Consider the following 7,230-nt stretch of genomic DNA (forward strand, 5'->3'; position numbering starts at 1 on the left):
ATAAAAAGGAATCCAAAACAAATGCGTTATATTAGCTGTCTAAAAATCAACGTCGAGTCTCTTTAGATTCTGGTGAGATGATGATGATGATGATGATGTGGACTTTCCGAAGACTAAAATGAATGTGTGACTTATTGGGGTTGATGCCACGTCAGTAGGACGGCTAAAAGCTAGCGTGGGCGGTGGCTACGAGTGGTGCATGCCCAGGGATGTCAAAAGGTCGGGTCATAGTTAGGTTTTTTTTTTTCAATTCAATCCAACCCGAAAATATGTATACTTCATATAAATTTGATTCGATTCAAAAATTATATATATTTCAATCTGATCTGCATAATATATATTTATCACTCGACTTTGACTCAACCCAAAATTTTAAAGCAAAAATTTAATTCGATCCGACCTGATATAAAATAAGGATTTAAAACAATATTTTTAAACAAAAATACATTATTATTCTTGGATTGGGTCGGGTCAAAATTTTTTTACTCTCCACTAGACCCAACCCGATCTCACCCCCTTAAAGATCCGATCCAACTCCCAAATTCAATTTCTTAAAAAAAATCAATCTTATCAAATTGAATCGAATAAAAACTCGTCGATTTCGAATTAAATTATTACCCTAACTAACATACCCCATTCCGATCATGTCTAATTGTCTACTAATTTCTCCTTCAACATTGGTTGGCAACCGGCCCACGTTTTTGTTCACTTTTTCGCTCCTTTTCTTTTTATTATTCATTTCCTTCCTTATTTTTTTCTTTATTCTCCATTTTATCTTTTCAATAAAGAAAGTTTCACACTTTCTTCAATCTTCGGTTTATTATTAATAAGGATCGTCTACTCCAATCTCCATTCTACTTGTACAATAATTTTCTGTGATTTTTATGAGAATTTCAAAATCTGATGATCAAAATACGATAATTTTAAAGTTGTAATATTGATTCAACTCATTCAAATATTGTATGTTATTTATAGATCAAAGTTTTTTAATATTTAATTTTATTTTTAATTTTATTTTTTAGAAAAATCTCAGATCTTAATGTTTAGATGTTCTTTTGTTTTTTTTGGTACATTAGGAGAAAACAGAAAATTAAATTCTCAACTCGCTTGCTTCGTTCTTGGTAGCTGCCAACATCGCTTGGATTTCCGTTGGAGGCGACTGTAATATGGAGGAATGTTCTTCTTGAATGAGTGCCATATTCGCCAGTTTGTCAACGCATTTGTTTCCTTCTTGCCAGATGTGTCGAACTTCAATCACCCATCCTTCCTTTATAATATCTAAACAGTCAGTAACCAACTCAAATTCTGGAAAATCTTCCTTCTTATCTCCATTGAATAAATCCACAATCCATTTAGCATCCATTTCTAGTACCAGATTTCTTGAACCAAGACTTTTAGCTAAATTGAGACCCTGACGAGCCCCCCAAATTTCCGCAATCGAACTATTAACCCTCCCTAATCTCAACATAAACCCCGCAATCCAGTCACCATTACTGTCTCGGATTAAACCACCTGCAGCAGCCATGCCTGAATTCAATTTATACACACCATTAGTATTAAGAATCTATACTCCCTCAGGAGGTTTTTTCCATTTAATCAAGCAATGATCTTGAACCATCCTTCTATGCACATTTGACAGAGACTTCTCCAGATCCCCTGCAAATTGTTTAGCATAATCTATTACTTTAAAGGGATCAAATTTCGTTTCTATGAAAATCCTTTCATTCCTGCTCTTCTACAGTCCCCAAATTATAGCCATAAACAAAGAACCCCATTCTAATCCATCCAACCCGACCTTCTTTGAAAGACAATTTCGCTTCAGCCAACTCCTAAACTCCAACGAAGTAAATTGGTTGTCCTGCTCCTTCGCTTGTAGTTCTTCCCAAACGAAATTTTATTGCTCGACACGTCCCGAATATGTTATTAATTGACTCTGTATCAGCTCGACAATCTTTGCAGTTCGCATTCTGAGTCATGTTCTTCCTGCATCTAACTTCATTCGTATTAAGCTTGTCAAGGTAGGACAACCAAATAAAATATCTGATTCTTTCACTGGTTTTAATTCTCCATACCTGTTGAAAACATTTTGATATTTCGATATAACAAATTAAGTTAAATGAATTTTAAGATTTTCCAAAATGATTTTCTAAGTATATTCGATATAATTATTCGAATATCAAAACATTACTCAAAATATTTCAAAAATCATTTTTAATCCTTACTTAAGTGTAAAATTAAGTTTTAATCTTAAAACAATTTCAAAATAATCTTTCAAAGTATTTCGAACCATTTCAAAGCCAAAAATTCCAGATTACTAAGAGGGAACCGATTCCCCCCAAGGGGGTACCGATTCCCCCCTGAATGGTTTGGCTCCGAGATTTCCAGAATGCTCAGAGGGAACCGATTCCCCCATAGGGGGTACCAATTCCCCCCTGTTCAACGGTCGAAATATTTGAATTTTACACTTAGGGAACCGATTCCCCATAGGGGGTACCGATTCCCCCCACGCTCCAAACTGTTTTATTAATTGTTTTCACACTAAAACGGCTATATGATCTTCACTAATCATCCCCAACGTTCAGAAGAGATTCAAGGTGTATTTAAACAAGTTCTGAAGCCCTTGATCAATAAGAAATCATAGAGAAACAAGAGAGAAAGCATCAAACACTAAGTTTGTGCAAATCAAGCCAATTTTCCTTTCAATATTCATTTTGCTTTCAAGAACACCATTTGTGCTCATTTGTAATTATCTTTGAGTGTTCTTTTCTTGTTCTAGAATTGTGCAAACATCTTACCTTGTGAGGTTTTCTTGTAAGTTTGCAAATTTATAATCTTTCTCTTTGGGAAAAAGAGTGTTCTCAAGAGTTGGGGTATACTCTTGAGGGATTTGTAAGGTTATCTCTTTGGCCTCAAAAGAAAGAACAAATTAGTGAATTTGTTGGAAAATCCTTAGTGTGGATAGCTAAGGTAGTGGACGTAGACTTTGTTTGAGAAAGTCGAACCACTGTAAATCGCTGTGCAATTACTTTAAATTTTCTGCAAAAGCTTCCACGAAATTTTTAATTGCCAATTCACCCCCCCTCTTGGCCGATTCCGTCGATCGATTAACTCAACAATTGGTATCAGAGCCTAACTCATTTGAAGGTTTAATCGCCTCTTGAGTCGATTCGGGAAGAGTTATATCAATTATTAAAGTCATCAATGGCCTCCGCTTCAAACTTCGACTCCGGTCTCGATTCGATGCCCGTCAACAAGCCTCCTTTCTTCAATGGAGCTAACTATGCCTATTGGAAGAATAGAATGATGTACTTCATTCAAGCAAGTGACATGGGAGCATGGAATACTGTAGAAGAAGGATACATCAAACCTCTCACTCATCCAAGGTTGTGGAGTGAAGGAGAGACAAGAATGTTCCAGCTCAACTCCAAAGCCATCCATATTATTTTTTGTGCTCTTGGACTAGATGAATACGGAAGAGTTTCATCGTGTACAACCGCCAAAGAAATATGGGACAAGCTTCAAGTCACACATGAAGGTACAGATGAGGTAAAGAAATCAAAAATTAGTATTCTAACGCATAGCTATGAAAATTTCAGGATGAAACCAAATGAAGACATCAAAAGCTATGACAGATAGATTTTCAACGATTGTCAATGGTCTCAAATCATATGGATAGATCATCTCAAATGAAAAGCTTGTGAGGAAGTTAGTCTACTCCCTCCCAAAATCATGGCAATCAAAGAAGACGGCAATCATCGAGTCTAAGGACCTATCGTCCTTAACTCTTGAAGAACTTATCGGTTCACTCCTCACTCATGAGATGATGCTTGAAGATGAGGTAGACCTTGATAAAGTTGAAGAGACACCAAAGGAAAAGGAGAAGAAGAAAAATATTGGAGTTGCTCTCAAATCCACAAAAGATGAGAGTGATTCTAATAATGATGATGATGACGAGGAAATGGCATTGTTTGCCAAACGGTTCAGAAAAATGATGAGACCTTACCAATGAAGAAAATTCAAACGAAACGAAGGCCTCAAAAATGAACCAAAAGAGAATGACCCAATCATTTACTATGAATGCAAAAAGCTGGGGCATGTCAAATATGATTGCCCACAATTGAAGAAAAAAGGGTCAATCAAAGAATAAGCACAAGGCTCATGTGGCTACATGGAGCGATGAAGAAAGTTCCGATCAAGAGGAACAAGAAGTAGCAAACTTGTGCTTGATGGCATTCGGGGAAGATTCTAAGGTAACCTCTAACTCATCCGATTTTGATGATTTATCTTATGATGAGTTATTTGAGGAGTACAATGGGTTGGCTTCGGATTATGAGAAATTGTTTTTAAAATATAAAAATGATGTTTCAAAATTGAAAAATGAAAACAAACTCATATCCAAAACCAACAACGATCTTGAAAGTAAAATCAAAGATTTGCAAATCAAACTAGAAGATTTTGAAAAGAAAAATTTAGATTTGCAAAATTTACTTTCAAAGATCAATGATGATCATCAAAAGAAAATTGATTATCTTAAAACTTCTTTTGATAAAGTTGGAACAAAACATTTTGAAAAAGGTGGAAATTCAAAATCCAACTTTGTTAGAAAAAGTTTTAGAAACTACAATCATAGAGGTCCCCAAAGAACCTCTAATGGAAAAATCATTAGAAGTATGTGGGTTCCTAAAGAACTCATTACTACTAAAGATAAAAATATCCTACACAAATGGATACCTAAGGGGACTAGGATTTTGGAAACTAATGAATATGGACCCAAAAGAATTTGGGTACCAAAAATCAAAAATTAATCTATGTTTGTAGGGAAAGGAGCATTGCTATAAGGCACGGGAAACAAATTCAAATTCATGGTACCTTGATAGTGGATGCTCAAGACATATGACCGGAGACAAAAGCCGGTTCATTGAGCTTAACGCCAAAAATGGAGGAGAAGTGACTTTTGGAGACAATTCAAAAGGTCACATTGAAGGTATTGATATAATAGGTAATACCTCTTCCATACAAATTAAGAATGTTTTATATGTGAATGGATTAAAGCATAATCTATTGAGTATTAGTCAATTATGTGATAAAGGATTCAATGTCTTATTTGAAATTAATGGTTGTAAAGTCATTGACATTGCATCTAATCGGATTATGCTTGTTGGTCATAGAATAGGAAACATTTACATGGTGCATTTAGATTCTATTGATATGACTAATTTATGCCTAGTTGCTAAGGATGAGCATGATAGTTGGTTATGGCATAGGAGACTAGGTCATGCTAGTATGAGTGTTTTGCAACGGTTAATTCAAGGAGACTTAGTAAGAGGGTTGCCTAAGCTTAAATTTTATAATGATAAAATCTGTGATGCTTGTGCTAAAGGAAAACAAAAACGAGTTTCTTTTAAATCTATTAATGATGTATCAACTAGTAGAGTATTACAATTGATCCATTTAGATCTTTTTGGGCCAACTAGAACTACTAGCTTAGGAGGAAAACAATATGCATTTGTCTTGGTAGATGACTATTCTAGATACACTTGGGTTCTATTCTTAAGTACTAAAGATGAAGCATTAGAAAATTTCATCACATTTTCAAAAATAATCCTGAAAAAGGTTACTCTATCACTGTGTTAAAGTGATTGGAAAATTTGAAAATCTTGGATTTATTGAGTTTTGTAATTCTAATGGTAATAGCCATAATTTTTCAGCACCTAGAACCCCTCAACAAAATGGAGTTGTTGAGAGGAAAAATCGAACTTTAGAAGAAATGGCTAGAACCATGCTTTGTGAAAATAATTTGCCAAAATATTTTTGGGCGGAAGCCACAAATACCGCTTGTTATGTTGTAAATCGAGTAATGATTAGGCCAATTTTAAAGAAAACTCCATATGAAATTCTCAAAAATAAAAAGCCTAACATTAGCTATTTTCATCCTTTTGGATGTAAATGTTTTGTTTTAAACAACGGTAAAGAAAACCTTGGCAAATTTGATGCTAAAAGTGATGAAGGAATTTTTCTGGGTTATTCCTTAAATTCTAAAGCTTATCGTGTATTTAATAAAAGAACTTTAGTTGTAGAAGAGTCTATACATGTTGTTTTCGATGATAATCCCCTTTCGAGGAAGGATTCTTCTGTTAATGATGATGTAGGTATTGTACAAGCAAATGACGTTAGACATGACGTTCGAGAATCATCATCAAAGGAAGAAACAAAAGATGAGGAAACTCATGATCCCCTCGAGAATCCAACTAGTGAAGAAAGGGAAGTATCTTTTCCAAAAGAGTACAACTATGTCAAGGATGGTGAAATTATAGGTGATCCATCAAAAGGGGTAACTACTCGATCTTCTCTTATAAATATCTATAATTATGTTGCATTTATTTCATGCATAGAGCCTAACAACATCAAAGAAGCATTAAAAGATGAACATTGGATTATGGCTATGCAAGAAGAATTAAATCAATTTGAGAGAAGTAAAGTATAGACATTAGTTGAAAGGCCTAGTAATAAATCTACTGTAGGTACTAGATGGGTTTTTAGAAATAAACTTGATGAAAGTGGTAATATAGTGAGGAACAAGGCTAGACTTGTTGCTCAAGGCTATACTCAAGAAGAGGGCATAGACTATGATGAAACATACGCTCCCGTAGCTAGGATGGAAGCAATTAGAATGTTATTAGCATTTGCATGTTTCAATGAATTTAAATTATATCAAATGGATGTTAAAAGTGCATTTTTAAATGGTTTTATAAAAGAAGAAGTGTACGTGGAACAACCTCCAGGTTTTGAAGATTCAAATTTTCCGGATCATGTTTTAAAATTGACAAAAGCTCTTTATGGTTTAAAACAAGCTCCTAGAGCTTGGTATAAAAGATTGTCAAATTTTTTAATTGAAAAAGGTTTTTTAAAAGGAAAGGTTGACACTACATTGTTTTTAAAGAGAAAAGGTAAAGATTTATTAGTAGTTCAAATTTATGTTGATGATATAATATTTGGTTCTACTAATGATGTTCTTTGCCAAGAATTTTCTAAGCTAATGCAAAGTGAGTTTGAGATGAGCATGATGGGGGAGCTCTCATTTTTCTTGGGACTCCAAATCAAGCAAAGAAAAGATGGCATCTTCATTAATCAAGCTAAGTACGTCAAAGATATGCTCAAGAAGTTTGGACTGGAAAATGGGAAACCTCATAACACTCCAATGAGCTCTTCAACAAAGCTTGACTTAGATGA

The sequence above is a fragment of the Hibiscus syriacus genome, unplaced genomic scaffold (assembly GCF_006381635.1).
Source record: "Hibiscus syriacus cultivar Baekdansim isolate YM2019G1 unplaced genomic scaffold, ASM638163v2 tig00110893_pilon, whole genome shotgun sequence".
Taxonomy (NCBI): domain Eukaryota; kingdom Viridiplantae; phylum Streptophyta; class Magnoliopsida; order Malvales; family Malvaceae; genus Hibiscus; species Hibiscus syriacus.